At 39.1% G+C, this 17,321-nt stretch overlaps 1 protein-coding gene across 3 annotated transcripts in view; it reads right to left on the reverse strand.

Moving 5' to 3' along the window:
- TMEM30B (transmembrane protein 30B) overlaps positions 1 to 17,321 on the reverse strand; it is a 45,893-nt gene that overhangs the window by 18,543 nt on the left and 10,029 nt on the right. The window contains exons 2-3 of one of the 3 annotated variants that reach the window (XM_073011059.1): positions 8,805 to 8,967; positions 186 to 251 (exon numbers count right to left, since the gene is read on the reverse strand). The exons of 1 other annotated variant lie outside the window; for it this stretch is intronic. The gene's annotated coding sequence lies outside the window, so the exon portion shown is untranslated. The remainder of the gene's footprint in view (positions 1 to 185; positions 252 to 8,804; positions 8,968 to 17,321) is intronic. One more of the 3 variants, XM_073011060.1, reaches the window with a different exon arrangement.

Raw genomic sequence — 17,321 nt, forward strand, 5'->3', positions numbered from 1 at the left:
CATTTCTTCCACTTGGATGTCTTCAGGCACTTCTAAACTTAACTCATCCAAAATAGTACTCACTATGCCCAACTGCAAACTTAGTGTTCTCTCTCTCAGGGAATGCCGCCATCATCAGTGACATGCCCCATGCAGAGATCTGAGAGTCAGGATTAACCTTCTCTTGCTCTCATCCCTCAACTTACCCAGGGATGAGGGGAGGAGCCAGGATTTGGAACCAGGAATTGCAACTCCACATCACCATCCCTTATCTACAACATGATAGAGAAATAAGATACAAATTCATTTACAAATTACAAATTATCTGAGGTGCTAGCCTTAACTCTAGAAATGTGAAACACATTTTCATTATTTTAATTGAGGACACTAGTATCTATTTAATAAAACTTTGTCATGTGGCCCTGTTTCAGTATGTAGATATCTGAGAGTAAGAGAGTAGATTTTTTGTTTTTGTTTTTACCAAAACTCTTTTTTCCTGCTTTTTACTGTTACCAGCGGTGAATCCCTCTGGGTCTGCAGCAAACTCAGTTCTTGCCTCCTCAGAAGAAAGAATTTGACCACGGGGCATAAAGCAGAAAGATGGTGCAAGGCAAGTTTTAGAAGAGGAGTGAAAGTTTATTAAAAAGCTTTAAAGCAAGAATGAAAGGAAGTACACTTGGAAGAGGGCCAAGCGGGAGACCTGCGAGATAACGTTAGTGGTTTTACCTTTTGACTTGGGGTTTTATATGTTGGCATGCTTCTGGGGTCTGGTGTCCCTTCTGCCTTGATTCTTCCCTTGGGTTGGGCTGAGATAAAAGCACTATCTTATGTTCAAAGACCATGTAATGTAGGGTAAAGGAGAATAACTATATTTAGACCATCAGAACACAGTGTATAGGTGCCGTGAGGGAGATGTATACTGGGGCACATGGGTACAGGGAGGGAGAATTTAAATCCTCATGGTGGTTCCAGAAAGATTATACTGAAGAAGGGTCCACATGTGCAATGACCAGCCAGTGCCTGGGAGGGGCTGTATGCTCAGTTTGTTTATTGGAGTTATATGCATGCTCAACTGAGGCGTTCTTCCCTTACCAGGCAAAAGTTCCTAGAAGGTCATATATACCAGTTAAAGTCTGCCATGTTGCCTCTCAATCCTCATGCTTGAGCCCACTCACTCAGCTCCTGAGATCTTATTGGGAAGCTGCGGATCACAACTTTCAGGTTTTTTTCTACTGGGAGACTGCCTTCCCCTGGGGCCACCTGTGACCAATTATTATTTTAGAGAAACAGTGTAACAACCACCTGACCATCACTTGATGGTGGCCTGGCATTCCTGGTGGGGCAAGAGGAGCCCTCTTCTGCCCTGCTCATACCTGACTAGCTATCTACCATAACAGTACCACAGCATCCTTGTCTCAAAACCTTGCAGTAAACTTGCAACCTTTTGCCTTTCAGGTTTTCACCTCCACTTTCATCTCCCATGACACCTTTTTTTGAGACAAGCAAAGCCTCTCAGTTCAGCTTATAAATTTTTGAATTCACCCTCCCAACCTAAAATCAAACGAGAGCTCTGCAATTGGAACATAGCTACAGAAGTTAACAAACTGTATTGTTATTTGATATAAGAAAATGTGATCACAAACATATGCATTATTATAAAACCTATTTTAAAATAAACATTTCAAGGACAAATAACATTTTTCAACAGTTTGAATACTGTCTCACCTTTTCAGAAGTAATACCATTGCAAAGATCCTTTCCCCATATGTAAGTTTTTCTTTCTCTTATAATCCAAAGCCTGTGAGTGTATGTCCAAAGTCTCATTTCTCTACTTTACTTTATCTCATAATATAGTTTTTCTTTATCTTTTCCATTTTTCATTTAATATTGAACTGGAGCATTTTTTAGCATTTCATTCAGTATCTGCTATGTAATCTTTTTGTTTTGTTATATGTTTTACTTTTTTGTCAGAGGTTTTGGAATACTTCTGTAGGATTTGTTTTCTTAGATAACATGTAACAGGAAGGGAATCAAATTTAAAGGGAAAAATGTTTAAATCATCTTCTCAAGACCAATAGTATATTCTGACTGAAAGAATCTCCATATGAATATCATTCAACCACTTGATCAAACAGCATTTATTGAGCACCGCTAAGCCTGGCAATAATATGATGGGCACTGGGAAAATGAGATAAAAGCACAGTCTTATGTTCAAAGATCACATAATGTGGGGTAGAGGAGAATAACTATATTTTAGACCAGCAGAACACAGTATACAGGTGGTGTAAGGGAGATGTATACTGGGAGACAAGGGAACAGAGAGGGAAAATTTAAATCCTCATTGATACAGGAGTTAAAAAGAAATAGGCAGATAGTGAGAGTAAGGAAGTCTTTGGTAAGGTTTTCCTTTTAATGAAAAGCAACCCCCAAATCATTTATTTTCTAACAAAAAGCAGCCTGAAAAATCGAGCTGCAGACATAGATAAGCAGGCTGGAAGCTTGCATGGGTGAATGGCTGGCAGCTGTGACAATAGGGAAAGGCTACCTGGGGGCTAGGCATGTTCAGCATGGCAGTTCCATCTTCCCTTTTCTTTGTCAACCTCGTGAATGGTAAAGAACGGAAAACGTGGCACTGGCAAGGTAGAAAATCCATTTGTATAATAAAAGAGTAGGGTGGGGTGGTCAGTTTCTTCTCCTGTTATGTAAGCATCACACCTGGTCCAACCAATCTTTGGGCCCTATGTAAATCAGACACCACCTCCTCAAGCCAGTCTATAAAACCTGTGTACTTCAGGCGCCCCTCTCTCTCTGCAGGAGAGAGATTCTCTCTTCTCTTTCTTTCGCCTATTAAACTTCTGCTCTTAAACCCACTTCTTGTGTGTCCATGTCCTCGATTTCCTGGCGTGAGAGAATGAACCTCAGGTATTTACCCCAGACAGACAATGACTCTACTTCATTGTGGTGGTTCCAGAAAAATTACACTGAAGAAGGGTCACAAGCTAAATCTGGAAGGATGAATCAGCACAGCCATTATCATCATCACTGAAATAAATATGATTGGGTTTGAACTTTGGAACTTTTATTCAGAAGGAAAAGAAACATTTTTCAAATAAAGTTATAGGATATTTTTTTGCATTTTGCATATATCTTACCTAAGATATCTCTTGGGACTTTTTTACTTCAATTATATTTAAGATTTAAAATGTCAGAATGTTTCACATTTTGTGTTTATGTCATAGTTTTTGGCATGCAACTTATGCTCAATTAAGGTGAAATGTGCATACAGTGAAATGTACACATCTGTTCAGGTACTGTGGCTCATGCCTGTAACCCGAATACTTTGGGAGGCTAAGGCAGGAGGATTGCTTGAGTCCAGGAGTTGGAGACCAGCCTGGTCAACATGGTGAGACCCTCTCTCTACAAAAAATACAAAATTAGCTGGGTGTGATAGTGTGTGCCTATAGTCCCAGCTACTCAGGAGACTGAGGTGGGAGGATCACGTGAGTCTGGGAGTTCAAGGCTGCAGTGAGCTGTGATTGTACCAGTGCACTCCAGCCTTGGTGACAGAATGAGATCCTGTCTCAAAAAAAAGTACATATCTTAAAGGCAAAATTTTATGGATTTACCAAATGATATACCCTTGTAACTACCACAAAAAGTTTATGATATAGAATTTTTTTCATCATTCCCAAGAGTTCTCTCATGTTCTCTTTCAGTTGACATTCTACATAGGCAACCACTGACCTGGTTTCTATCACCACGGAGTTTTCCCTGTTCTATTTCTTTAACAGAGAAAGGGCTATTCATATTTTCCATTTCTTCCTGTGTCAGATTTGTATGTGTTGTGTTTTTCAAGAAATGTGTCCAATTTATCTAAGTTGTTGAATTTATTGGCATAATGTTATGCACACTATTTCCTTACTATTCTATTAATAACTATATGATCTGTGGCATAAAACGTAAGCATATACTTATCATAAATCCTGCCTTAAGCAAATTATAGGCTCTGAAGCATATAGCATTCTTGCCTTTCCCAGAGGGGTCCACTTCAGTTGTTTTACACATTCCTTCTGAAGCAGTATACCCTTTCTTTATGGCATATAAGCCCTGGGTTGGGGTTGGGGGAAAGTGTGGGGATCCACCACCTCATCTCATGGCTGCCCTAGACATGGCTTCTGTTCCTAAGTTCCTATTAAAGGTTTCTTTCTGAGAAAATGGATTTGTCAGCCTCTTTCTTCAACATCTCAGCTACCTTAATTTTAGGGGGGGTAGGTTTGCATAGACCTGCTCTCTATGGAACATCCACAAATTTTGATTTTTAAAATTATTATTCAGGCTAAAATATCATCTACATTTACTGTGATTTCTTCTTTAACTCAGTTATTTAGAAGTATGTTGTGTGACTTCCAAATATTTGGGAGTTTTAAGATATTGTTATTGATTTCTAATTTCATTCTGTTATGTTTAGAGAGCATATTCTGTATTTTTCAATCCTTTGAAATTTATTAAGCCACATTTTATATTTCAGCACGTGATCTATCTTGGCAACTAGTCCATGTGCACTTGAAAAGCGTGTCTATTCTGCAGATACTAGGTGAAGTATTCTCTATATATCAATTAGGTTAAGTTGGTTGATAGTGTTCAAATCATTTATATTAATATATTTATGTCTAGTTCTACAAAGTACACATAGGTGAATTAAAAATGTTCAACTATGATTATAGATTGTATATTTGTTCCTTCAATTTTTTTTTTTTTTTTTTTTTTGAGACAGGGTCTCACTCTGTCATTCAGGCTGGAGTGCAGTGGTGTGATCACAGCTCACTGCAGCCTTGACCTCCTGGGCTCAAACAATCCTCCTACCCCAGCCTCTTGAGTACCTATCAATGCCACAGCTACAGATGCCTACCACCATGCCCACCTAATTTTAAAATTTTTTTATAGAGACAGGATCTCACTATGTTGCCCAGGCTGGTCTTGAACTCCTGGGCTTGAGCGTTCCTCCCACCTTGGCCTCCCAAATTTCTGGGATTACAGGCATAAGCCACTGTGCTGAGCCTGTTCCTTTAATTTTCATATCTTGCTTCTTATACTTGAAGCTTTTTAGTTACATAAATGTTTATATTTTTTATGTTTTCATGATGAGATGACAATTTTTTATTAAGGAATGTCACTCTTCAACTTTGATAATTCTTTTTGACTTGAAGTTTATTTTGTATAATAATAGTATATCAATACCAGGTTTCTTAGATTTGCTTGGTCTATGTTTTCGCTTCCTTTTACTTTCAACCTATCTGGATCTTTAAAATGCATTGCATCTCATGCCAAAGCACTTACTTGAATCTTGCTTTTTATTCATTCTTGCAATCTTTTTCTTTTCTTTGGATTGTTTAGTTCATTTATATTTAATATAATTATTGATTTGGTAGGATTTAAGTCTATCATCTTGCTATTTGTTTTCTGTTTGTCTCATTTTTTGTTTCTCATTTCCTCCATGGCTTTATTTTGGTTTATACAATATTTTTAGTATTCTATTTTAATTCATCTATTGATTTTAAAGTTATATGTCTGTATATTTTTATTTTTTCATGGTGGCTCTAGGGCAGCACTCTCCAACTGAATGTTCTTTAATAGTGAAAATGTTCTGTGTCTTTCCAATATAGTAGACGCTGGCTACATGTGACTATTGATACCTTGAAATATGGCTAGTACACCTGAAGACTGAAATTTAAATTTTATTTATTTTTAATTAATTTAAGTTTAAATTTAGTCACTTGTGGCTAGTGACTACCATAGTAGTCAGCACAACCTTAAACAGTCTATTTAGAGTTAATATTGTACTATTTCATGTGAAATGTAAGAATCTTACAATAGTACAATTTTGTTAACTCTGTCCTTTTTTTTTCTTTCTCCAAAAGCATTGCTTAAAATAAAAAAAAAAACACACGCAAACAAAACCCTCTGTCCTTTTTTGTAATTGTTGTCATGTATTTTACTTCTACATGAATTGAGAGTCCTACAATATATTTGTCTTTAAATAGTCTGTTGTTTAAAAAAAAGAGAAGAAAAAAAGTTCTTTATATTTACACATCTACTTACCATTTCTGGTGCTATTTATTACTTTCTGTAGTTTAGATTTCCCTCTGCTATCATTTTCCATCATCCCCCCCAAATTCTTCTGTTAGTATTTCATATAGTTTACAATGAATCCTCCCAGCATTTGTTTATCAGAAAATGTCTTTTTTTGTTTTCATTTTTGAGAAAATGTTAGAATTCTGGCCAGGTGTGGTGGTTCACACTTGTAATCCCAGCACTTTGGAAGGCTAAGGCAGGAGGATTGCTTGAGCTCAGGAGTTCAAGAACAGTTTGGACAATGTAGTTGAGACCCTGTCTCTACAAAAAAAAAAAAAATTAGTTGGACATAGTGGTATATACTTGTAGACCTAGCTAATTGGGAGGCTGAGGTGAGAGGATCACTTGAGCTTAGGAGGTAGAAGCTGCAGTGAGCTGTGATTTTATCACTCTGGGCGACTGAGCCAGACATGGCCTCAAAAAAAAAAGCTGGGTTGATCTATTCTTTCAGTACCTTAATGACATCATTCCATTTCTTTTGGCCTACACTGTTTCTAGTATGTGATTCATAGCATTGTTCCCCTTATGTCTTTGACTTTTTTTTCTGTTTCAACATTTATTCTATATTTTTGGTTTTTAACCTTTTGACTACAGTGTAGCTGGTGTGTTTTCTTTCTTTATCTTATTTTATTTTTTGTATTTATTCTGCTTGGAGTTTATTGATTCTTCAATCTGTAGGCTGATGTTTTCCACCAAATTAGAGAAATTTCAGCCAATTTTTTTTTAAAATTTCACTCTACCCCATTTTCTTTTCCTTTCTTTTACTGAGATTCTATTTTTTATTTTATTTTATTTTATTTTAGAGATGGGGTCTCGTTCTGTTGCCTGGGCTGGAGCACAGTGGTACAATCGGAGCTTACTGCAGCCTTGACTTCAGGGCTTAAGTGATCCTCCCACCTCAGCCTCCCAAGTAGCTAGGACTATAGGCATGCGCCACCATGCCCAGCTATTTTTTTTTTTTTTTTTTGGTAGAGATGGGGGGGGTCTCACTATGTTGCTCAGGCTGGTCTTGAACTCCTGGGCTCAAGTGATCTTCCTGCCTCAGCCTCCCAAAGTGTTGGGATTACAGGTGTGAGCCACCATGCTTAGCCTTGGGACTCCAATTATATATACACTAACTTTGTAGGGTAGTTCCCGAGTTCACTGAGGCTGTTTACATATTTTTTCCAATGTTTTCCTTACTGTTATTAAATTATATAATTTCCATTGCTCTCTCTTAGAGATAATTGACCCATCCTTTTGCCACCTCGAAACTGCTCCGACCATCAGATAAATTTTACATTTCAGATATTTGCTTTTTATTTCTAATATACCCATTTGGTTTATTTCTTTGCCGATCCATCTCATCTGTTTAATCATGTATTCATCTTTTCCCATGCATCCTTACATATATTTATAATAGCTGTTTTAAAGATCTCATCTGCTAATTCCAATATTTGGGTCATCTTGGATTCTGTTTCTATTGACCATGTCTTATTTTGATTATGAGTCACATATTTCTGCTTCTTTACAGGTGTCATATATTTTAACCTACTGTTGAATATCGTTATAAAGGAGTTATACAGAGTCTGGATTATGTTATCTTCTTTTAAATGGTGTTGAGGTTTATTCTATCAGGCTATTAAACTACTAAAAAATCCTCTTGATCTTGTTAGGCTTTGTTTTGTTATGTATTATTATTATTTATTCTATGTCAGTTTTATCATTTGTCCTGAAACATGGCCCTTTGTCTGGGTCATGGTATTTACTCCTAAGGTGTGGCCTCTTTAGAATTTCAATTGAACGCAAGAGGTGCTTTAAAGTAAGGTCTCTCCATTTAGGTTGGGACAATATTCCAGTGTTTGCAGTACTGCACGGACTGTGATATCTTGGCCCAGTTCTCTTGTTCATAGCAACCATTCTCTTCTAGGCCTCATTAAGTCCCATCCTGCACATGGGCTACATAGGAACCACTGTGAAATCTTCTTTGTCCTCTTCTGCACACTCCTTTCTTTCTGGTATTCTGTCTTACAAATTTCAAGGATGACAACCACTCTAAACTTTTATCTAGATCTCTTCAGCTCAGCAAGACTTCCGTATTTCCTTGGATTCCACTTCCTTTCAGTCTAGTCGGTGTCCCCAGACAGAAAGCTGAAGAGGACACATAGATCACTTCGTGTTTCCTTTCTCTCAAGAATCACTGCCCTGCAATGTTTGTCAAGTGCCTGGAATCCGTTATCTTGTATATTTCTAGTTGTTTCTAGTGGGAGGATGTGACTAGCATTAGCTACTATCTATGGGCAGAAGTGGATGCCCTCTTATGTATGTTTTGGTGTATTGTCTACAACTTAATAATGTATGAAAACACACAATCACATTTTTCCTTTTTAAATGTAAAGATCTGTCTTTCATTACTGTGTCAGGCCACTACTCTTCATGATTATAAGTATTCTTAATCTGACTTCAATAACCATTAGTTTGTTGAAGTTCCTTTAAATGATTATATAATTAATTTTTCTAAATTATAATGATTAATAATTAATATGAAAAATACATCTGTATGACTCATTGCAGTTTTTACCAAACATTGAAAAGACATTTTTAAAGAGTTTAACACAAGATTTGGGTATAGAACAAAGTATATTCTAATATGCTTCTATTTTCTAAAGTGAGATACAATAAAATTTCAAGACAATAAAATCATCTGTACAAACCTTGTTCACTGATACAAGATTTAACTTGTAATTTTCTTAAAAACAACAGGGCCAGGTGGATCATGCCTGTAATCCCAGCACTTTGGGAGGCTGAGGCAGGAAAATCGCTTGAGGTTAGGAGTTCAAAACCAGCCTGGAAAGCATAGCAAGACTCCAGTCTCCACTATAAAAACAACAACAATAAATAACTTTTTTTTTCTCCTACTGGTTATAATTTCATGGGCACATCAAAGCAAATATCAGAAACAAACTTGCTACAGACATTGTATTTCCAAGAAAGCTGATACACATCATCAACAGCATCATAATTTATATGTTTTACTTTACTGTTTAACAAACCATATCAAAGCAATCTAAACAATAATGCTATTTAAATCAATCAATCAGATAAGACCTATTGAGTCAGTAATTTTCTTGAGAATACGACCTGCTCTGGGAACCTCTAGCCTAACATTCTGAAGACCCAGAGAATGTGTAATAAACAACATGCAGATACTCAGCTCTTATTCTGGCTCCTCATCTGTAAAATAAGGTTTGGTCTAGAGTTCCCTAGCACATCTTCAAATGGACCCATTTTTCCTGTGTTCTTCTGGCCTATCTTATTACAATGCTGGTTTTCGTTTTTTATCATAAAACATTCATTCTATACATTTATTTTCATCTTAAAGTAATGATGGCCATATTTCTGTGTGATTATAACAATCTTCAAATAACTATAAATGGGAACAAAAGCAAACATGCAGCTAAATGCCAGGTAATTTTACTTTATTATTTTTGAGTGAGACAGGGTCTCGTTCTGTCACCCAGGAATGCAGTGGTGCAATCAGAGCTGTGACCTTGAACTCCTGAGCCCAAGCAATCCTCCCACCTCAGCCTCCTGAACAGTCAGGACCACAGGTACACATCAGCACACCTGGCTAATTTTTAAATATTTTTTCGTAGAGATGGGGATCTCACTATGTTGCCCAGGCTTGTCTTGAACTCCTGGCTTCAAGTTATCCTCCTGCCTTAGTCTCCCACAGTGCTGGGATAACAGGCATGAGCCACTGTGTCTGGCCCCAGGTAATTTTAAAAGTTAAAATGTGTAACAATTATTCCATAAATATAATGCATTGAGTCTCTGATTGCTATTACATAAATGGACCAAAACTAAGAAACATAGCTTGTACATTTACATGGAAATATAGATGCTAGAATGATATCACTACCTGCCATCAGTTATCTAAAATGGAGTCCAAGTTTTTAAAGTCATTTCCTCAGTAATGTTAACAAGTACAGGTGTTTCCTGATTTCAGTTGTTCGGACTCTTAAAATGAGTAACTCAGGGAAATGTGTAAAATTCCTTTGTTGACTTCCTTTCTCCTGTATCAAGACCAAGTTTCATCTTAGTACTCAATGTGGTTTTTGTACCATTGTACCCATGAGCTTATCATCTGCCTTTATTTTTGTTATACTCACCAGAGCACTTTTGTGTTTCTTGCTGCTTGTGTTATTTTTCAAGTGTTCCTCCACGTGTGTGTGTGTGTGTGTGTGTGTTATATTATTTTTTATTTACTTTTTGAGACAGAGTCTCACTCCACTGCCCAGGCTCTAGTGCAGTGGTACAAACATGGTTTCTTGCAGCCTCGAACTGCTGGGCTCAAGTGATCCTCCCACCTCAGCCTCCCAAGAAGCTAGGTCTACAGGCATGTGCCACCACACTGGCCCTAGTTTTAGATTTTTTATAGAGACAGAGTCTCACTATGTTGCCCAGGCTGGTCTTGAACTCCTGGCCTCAAGCAATCCTCCTGCCTCAGCCTCCCACAATGCTGGGATTTCAGGCATAAGCCATCATGTCCAGCCTCCTGCATATATAGAATCTCAGTTTAAGTGATTATATTTGGACTAAAACAATGTGTCAAAAAGTCTACCTCTGAGCTGGGCACCATGTCTCATGCCTGTAATCCTAGCACTTTAGGAGGCCAAGGTGGGAGGATCACTTAACATCAGGAGTTCAAGACCATCCTGGGCAACATATTGAGACCCTGCCACTACAGAAAAATACAAAATTAGCTGGGTGTGGTGGTACAGCCTACAGTTTCAGCTATTTGGGAAGTGAGTTGGGAGGATCACTTGAGCCTGGGAGGTCAAGGCTGCAGTGAGCCATGATCGTGCCAGTGCACTCCAACATGGGTAACAGGAGTGAGACCCTGTCTCAAAAAATATTACCTCTGATTTGAAGGTTCTCTGCAAGTGGCAGGGTTGAGCCCCCTGTATTGTCATGGATCTGTGGCAGGGGCCAAAGGATGAGGCGAATGGGAGGGGATCTGTGGTAGGCAGGAAGGATGAAGCAAATGGAGGGGAAAGTGAGCAGCAGGATGAGGCAGAACTGATAACATTAATACAATGCTGTAGGGCTTTGCAATGTGCTTTAAATTCAGTTTCTCATTTAATTCTGTGCAATTATATGATTTGTCCAAGGCCATCTAGCAGTTTTTTGAGGATGTAAACCAAAGTCTTTGAAAGCTGTTGTCTCATATGCCTAGAGTTCAGAAAATCACCCAAATTTGTCAAATCCCAATATTTGGGCCATCTAACTCCCCATGCCGCCCCAAAAGGTCATGAATCGAAGATCTGAATTAACTTGCTATTACCTACTGGCTTCTAGAACTAAAATTATGTTGACTACTGTATTAGTCCATCTTCACACTGCTATAAAGAACTGCCCGAGACTGGAAAATGCATAAAGAAAAGAGGTTTAATTGACTCACAGTTTCGTATGTCTGAGGAGGCCTCAGGAAACTTATAATCATGGCGGAAGGGGAAGCAGGCACAATCTTACATAGTGGCAGGCAAGAAAGAGAGTGCAAAAGGGAAAGAACTCCTTATAAAACCATCAGATCTCATGAGAACTCACTCACTATCACAAGAATAGCATGGAGGGCACTGCCCCGCATGATCCAATCACCTCTCTCCCTCAACAAAACACATGGAGATAAGAATTCAAGATGAGATTTGGGTGGGGCACAGAGCCACACCATATCATTTCATCCCTGGCCCCTCCCAAATCTCATATCTTTTCACATTTCAAAACCATGCCTTCCCAACAGTCCTCCAAAGTCTTAACTCATTTCAGCATTAACTCAGAAGTCCACAGTCCAAAGTTTCATTTGAGACAAAGAAAGTCCCTTCCGCCTATGAACCTGTAAAATAAAAAACAAGTTAGTTCCTTCCAAGATAAAATGGGGTACAGGCATTGGTTAAGTACACCCATTCCAAATGGGAAAACACCCATTCAAAACAAAGGGGCTACAGGCCCCATGCAAGTCCAAAATCCAGCGGGGAAGTCATTAAATCTTAAAGCTCCAAAACGGTCTCCTTTCACTCCATGTCTCACATCCAGGGCACACTGATACAAAGAGTGGGCTCCCATGGCTTTGGGTAGCTCCACCCCTGTGGGTCTTCAAGGTACAGCCCCTTTCCCGGCTGCTTTCCAGGTGTTGGTGTTGAGTGCCTGTGGCTTTTCCAGGCACCTGGTGCAAGCTGTAGGTAGATCTGCCATTCTGAGGTCTGGAGGATGGTAACCCTCTTCTCACAGCTCCACTAGGCGGTCTCCCAGTGGGGACTCTGTGTGGGGGCTCCAACCCCACATTTCCCCTTTCACTGCCCTAGCAGAGGTTCTCCATAAGGACTCTGCCCCAGCAGCAAACTTCTGCCTGGACATCCATGCATTTCCATACGTCTTCTGAAATCTAGGTGGAGGTTCTCCAACCTCAATTACTGACTTCTGTGCACCTGCAGGCCCAACACCAAGTGGAAGCTGCCAAGGCTTGGGGCTTGCACCTTCTGAAGCAACAGCCTGAGCTGTACAATGGCCCCTTTTAGCCACGGCTGGAGCTGGAGCAGCAGTGCATGAGACTCAGCGTGCCATGTTCCAAGGCTGCACAGAGCAGCAGGGCCCTAGGCCTGGCCCACAAAACCATGTTTTCCTCCTAGGCCTCCTGACCTGTGGTGGGAGGGGCTGCTGCCAAGATCTCTGTGTCATGCCCTGGAGACATTTTCCCCATTGTCTTGGCAATTAACATTTGACTCCTTGTTACTTGTGCAAATTTCTGCAACCAGTTTGAATTTCTCCCCAGAAAATGGATTTTTCTTTTCTATTGCATTGTCAGTCTACAACTTTTTCAAAGTTTCATGCTCGGCTTCCCTTCTAAACATAAATTCCAATTTCAGATCATCTCTCTCAAGTTCAAAGTTCCACAGATCTCTAGGACAGGGGCAAAATGCCATCTGTCTCTTGGCAAAAGGATAGCAAGAATTACCTTTGCTCCAGTGTTGAATAAGTTCCTCATCTCCATCTGAAGCCACCTCAGCCTGGGCTTCATTGTCCATATTACTATCAGCATTTTGGCCCAAACCATTCAACAAGTCTCTAGGAAACTCCAAACTATCCCACATCTTCCTGTTTTCTGCTGAGCCCTCCAAACTGTTCCAACATCTGCCTGTTACCCAGTTCCAAAGTCACTTCCACATTTTCAGGTATCTACAGCAGTGCCCCACTCCTGGTACCAATTTACTGTATTAGTCTGTTTTCACACTGCTATAAAGAACTGCCTGACACTGGTTAATTTACAAAGAAAAGAGGTTTAATTGACTCACAGTTCCACATGGCTGGGGAGACCTCAGGAAACTTATTTAGGTTGGTGCAAAGTAATCGTAGTTTTTGTAAACATAATTGTGTTTACCTTTAATGGCAAAAACCACAATTATTTTTGTACCAATCTAATACAATTATTGTGGAAGAGGAAGCAGGCATGTTCATCCTACATGGCGGCAGGTGAAGAGAGTGTGCAAAGGAGAAAGAGCCCCTTATAAAATAATCAGAACTTGCAAGAACTCACTCACTATCATGAGAACAACATGAGGGAAACTGCTGCTATGATCCAGGGTGGTTGACATGTGGGTATTACAGGTCCCTCCCTTGACATGTAAGGATTATAATTCAAGATGAGATTTGAGTGGGGACACAGAGCCAAACCATATCAACTACATAGTAGGATTTTATTAAATTAGTACTGAAAAGAAGCAGTACCTTAATTTACCTACCTTACTTGTCCAGCATTTTGAATGAACATTTGCTAAATTTCTGTGTTCAAAACAAACGATTCTTGTGCTTCAGCTTCCTAGGTAGCTGGGATTACAGGCATGTGCCACCATGCCTGGCTAATTTTTGTATTTTTAGTAGAGATGGAGTTTCACCATGTTGGCCAGTCTGGCACATATATATCTTACACCAAATAGGATCATGATGAATTATAGTATGATAGCCTGATTTTTTCACTAACAGTATATTGAGAAAGTCTTCAGTGGCTACTATAGTAAATAGTTATGGCTACATCCTGGTAAAATAGTCAATTTAAAGTGAAGCTCTCTGTATTCGTCCATTTTCATATGGCTATGAAGTAATACCCGAGAATGGGTAATTTTTTAAAAAAAGAGGTTTAATGGACTCACAGTTCCACATGGCTGGGGAGGCCTCACAATCATGGCAGAAGGTGAAGGAAGAGCAAACGCATGTCTTACATGATGGCAGGCAAGAGAGTGTGTGCAGGGGAACTGCCCTTTATAAAACCATCAGATTTTCTGAGATTATTCACCATCACAATAACAGCATAGGAAAACCTGCCTCCATGATTTGATTACCTCCCACTACCTCCCTCCCACAACATGTGGGGATTATGGGAGCTACAATTCAAGATGAGATCTGGGTGGCACACAGCCAAACCATATCACTCTCCCCCCACCTCCCAAAAAAACATAAAACATAACTACAAAAAACATAACTAAGAAGGCCTGAGTGACCTTAACATTAAGATCATTTGAACTGATAATAAACATTTTGTGCATTAAATTTTATCACTATAAAAACTATTTAGTTCAAAGGCTAAAAGAGTGTGTAGAGGTTTTCATAAATGACTTAAAGGCAATTCCAAAGGATTTTGAAAAATCCAAGTATGACGCCCAATGACCAGAATGAAATTACTGACCGGATGGTCACTGAGTATACCAGAGAATGCCATCGAGACCTAGAGAAAACCCAGTAAAGGGTAAAGAGAATGATGCTATTACAGCAAAATAGTCATTTTCCTTTCACAGGTTTCTTACACAAGCCATACAGTTTAATAATTTGGTTATGACTTGTAGTTAATAACTACTTGGCTTGTTAATGGACAAGAACCAAATGAGAAACGTTAAGGGAACAACATGACCATTAGCTATATTAATAATAGCTTTAGAGAAAATGATTACTATTTTAAACCATATTCACATGCTTCTATCACTAATCCTTTTTTAAAATGTCAAAGATATTAAGTACTGCATTCAGAATTAAAGAATTTTAAACCATTTTATTTTGAGACAGGGTCTTGCTCTGTTGCCCAGGCTGGAATACATTAGTATAATCATGGTTGGTGATCAGCCTCAACCTCCTAGACTCAACCAATCTGTATTAGTCTGTTCTCATGCTGTTGGTAAAGACATACCTGAGACTGGGCAATTTACAAAAAAAAAAAAAAAAAGAGAGGTTTAATTGGACTCATAGTTCCATGTGGCTGAGGGGGCCTCACGATCATGGTGGAAGGCAAGGAGAAGCAAGTCACATCTTATGTGAATGGCGGCAGGCAAAGAGAGCTTGTGTAGGGAAACTCCCCCTTATATAACCATCAGATCCCTGAGACTCACTCACTATTATGAGAACAGCATGGGAAAGACCTGTCCCCATGATTCAACTACCTCCCACTGGGTCTCTCCTACAACACGTGGGAATTCAAGATAAGATTTGAGTGGGGACACAGCCAAACCAAATCACAATCCTTCTGTTTTAGCCTCCTAAGTAGCTGGGACCATAGGCATGCACCACACACCCAGCTAATTTTTAAAATTTCTTGTAGAGTCAGGTTCTTGCGATGTTGCCCCAGCTTACACTATTTTAGTTTGGAAAGATATTTTTGCCTCATTTGGTGACATGCTAGTTTTACGTGTTAGAAGTGGATACAAAGAAATGTTTGCAGTGACTAAATGCAGTTAGATTTGGCTCCCCTAAATAATTATATCTCTTCTTTTTTATTGTGTATGAAGTCTTTTTTATTGTGTATGAAGTTTTTTTTATTGTGTATGAATCTACAAAACTATATTTGGGCTCTTATAAATCTGTTTCTTAATAGAATGGCAGCAAGGTTTTCCAGGGTTCACACAATTGCTAGAAAGGCACTTAGGTAATATAAAGGATTTCAAATGAAAATATTCTAATATGGGTAGATTCAAGTAGGTGAGATGTCAGAAATAAATTAGCCATAGGAGAGATTTGTATTTGTTTTGTTTACATATATAAAATATTTAACCTCACTAGATTTTCCTGTTAGAAAACAGTAGCAAAAATGTGTTACAAAGTCGTTGCTCTTGATCACCAGGCTGCCTGGGCAGCTGTCAGTACAAAGTGTTACTAACTTGACTGCTTTTTATGGGAGGATTACTTTTATTTGTGTTTTTGTGTTCTGATCTCAATCCCTGGAATCTGTCTTACTTAAGTGGGCTTTTGAAGCAAATAGTAATCGAAGGCCCTTCTTTTGGTGAAACCTGAGGAAGGGCGAGAAGCTCTGCCTGTCTCCTGGATCTGCCTGTCCTCTTAGGACTCTTCACCTTTGGGCTTCCTTCCCTTTATTCTCTCTCTCATCATGAGCTGTCCATCCACTGACACCCTAACAGACTGGCTGTCAGGACCCTTTGGCTAGCTGAAGTCCTCACTCTCTGATCTCATCCCCCTGTGCCACCCCGCCCTGACTTTGCCTCTGTTTCTTCCTCCAAGTCGTTGAAGATCTTTCCTTTATCCATCATGAAGTCCAGAAACTTCACAGTGATGTTTCTAGTTATGGGTCTTTCTTTACTCGTTCTGCCCAATACACTGCATCATTTTCACTATGAGACCAGTGTCTTTCTTTCATTCTGAGAAATGTTACTATATCTTTGAAATATCTTGCCTTTTCTGCTCTTTTTGTCCCATGAGGAGGACATTGTGGCCCCACTTATTTAGATGTGCCTTTGCATACTCAGAAATGGATATAGACAGGCACTTCTAGGACTGCTGCCCTGCAAACCATTCTCTCCTGCTTGCTGAGAGTCTTAGTCTTCTTCCCCTTTGTACTCAGTGTATAGTAGCAGCAGTTTTCAATCCTACTATCCATTAAAATCATGCTGGGATGGAGCTTAGGCATTTGTTTTTCCAAAAATTGGTCAAATATCAGCTCTACCATGTATTAGCTATGTGATCCAATTCAGTTAACCTTTCAACTCTCAGTTTCCTTATTTGTGAAATAGAGATAATGACAACATTTCATTTGGTTGTCATGAGGATCAAATGAATAATGTTTCTAAAGTGCCTTGTTGGCTGGTGGATGCTCAGAGAATTATAATATAGAAGCCAAGGTAACAACTGAAGTGTACCATGTGCCTGGCAAGGTATCAAATGCCTTATGTGAATTA

This window comes from Chlorocebus sabaeus, chromosome 24 (assembly GCF_047675955.1).
Source record: "Chlorocebus sabaeus isolate Y175 chromosome 24, mChlSab1.0.hap1, whole genome shotgun sequence".
In the NCBI taxonomy this organism is placed as follows: domain Eukaryota; kingdom Metazoa; phylum Chordata; class Mammalia; order Primates; family Cercopithecidae; genus Chlorocebus; species Chlorocebus sabaeus.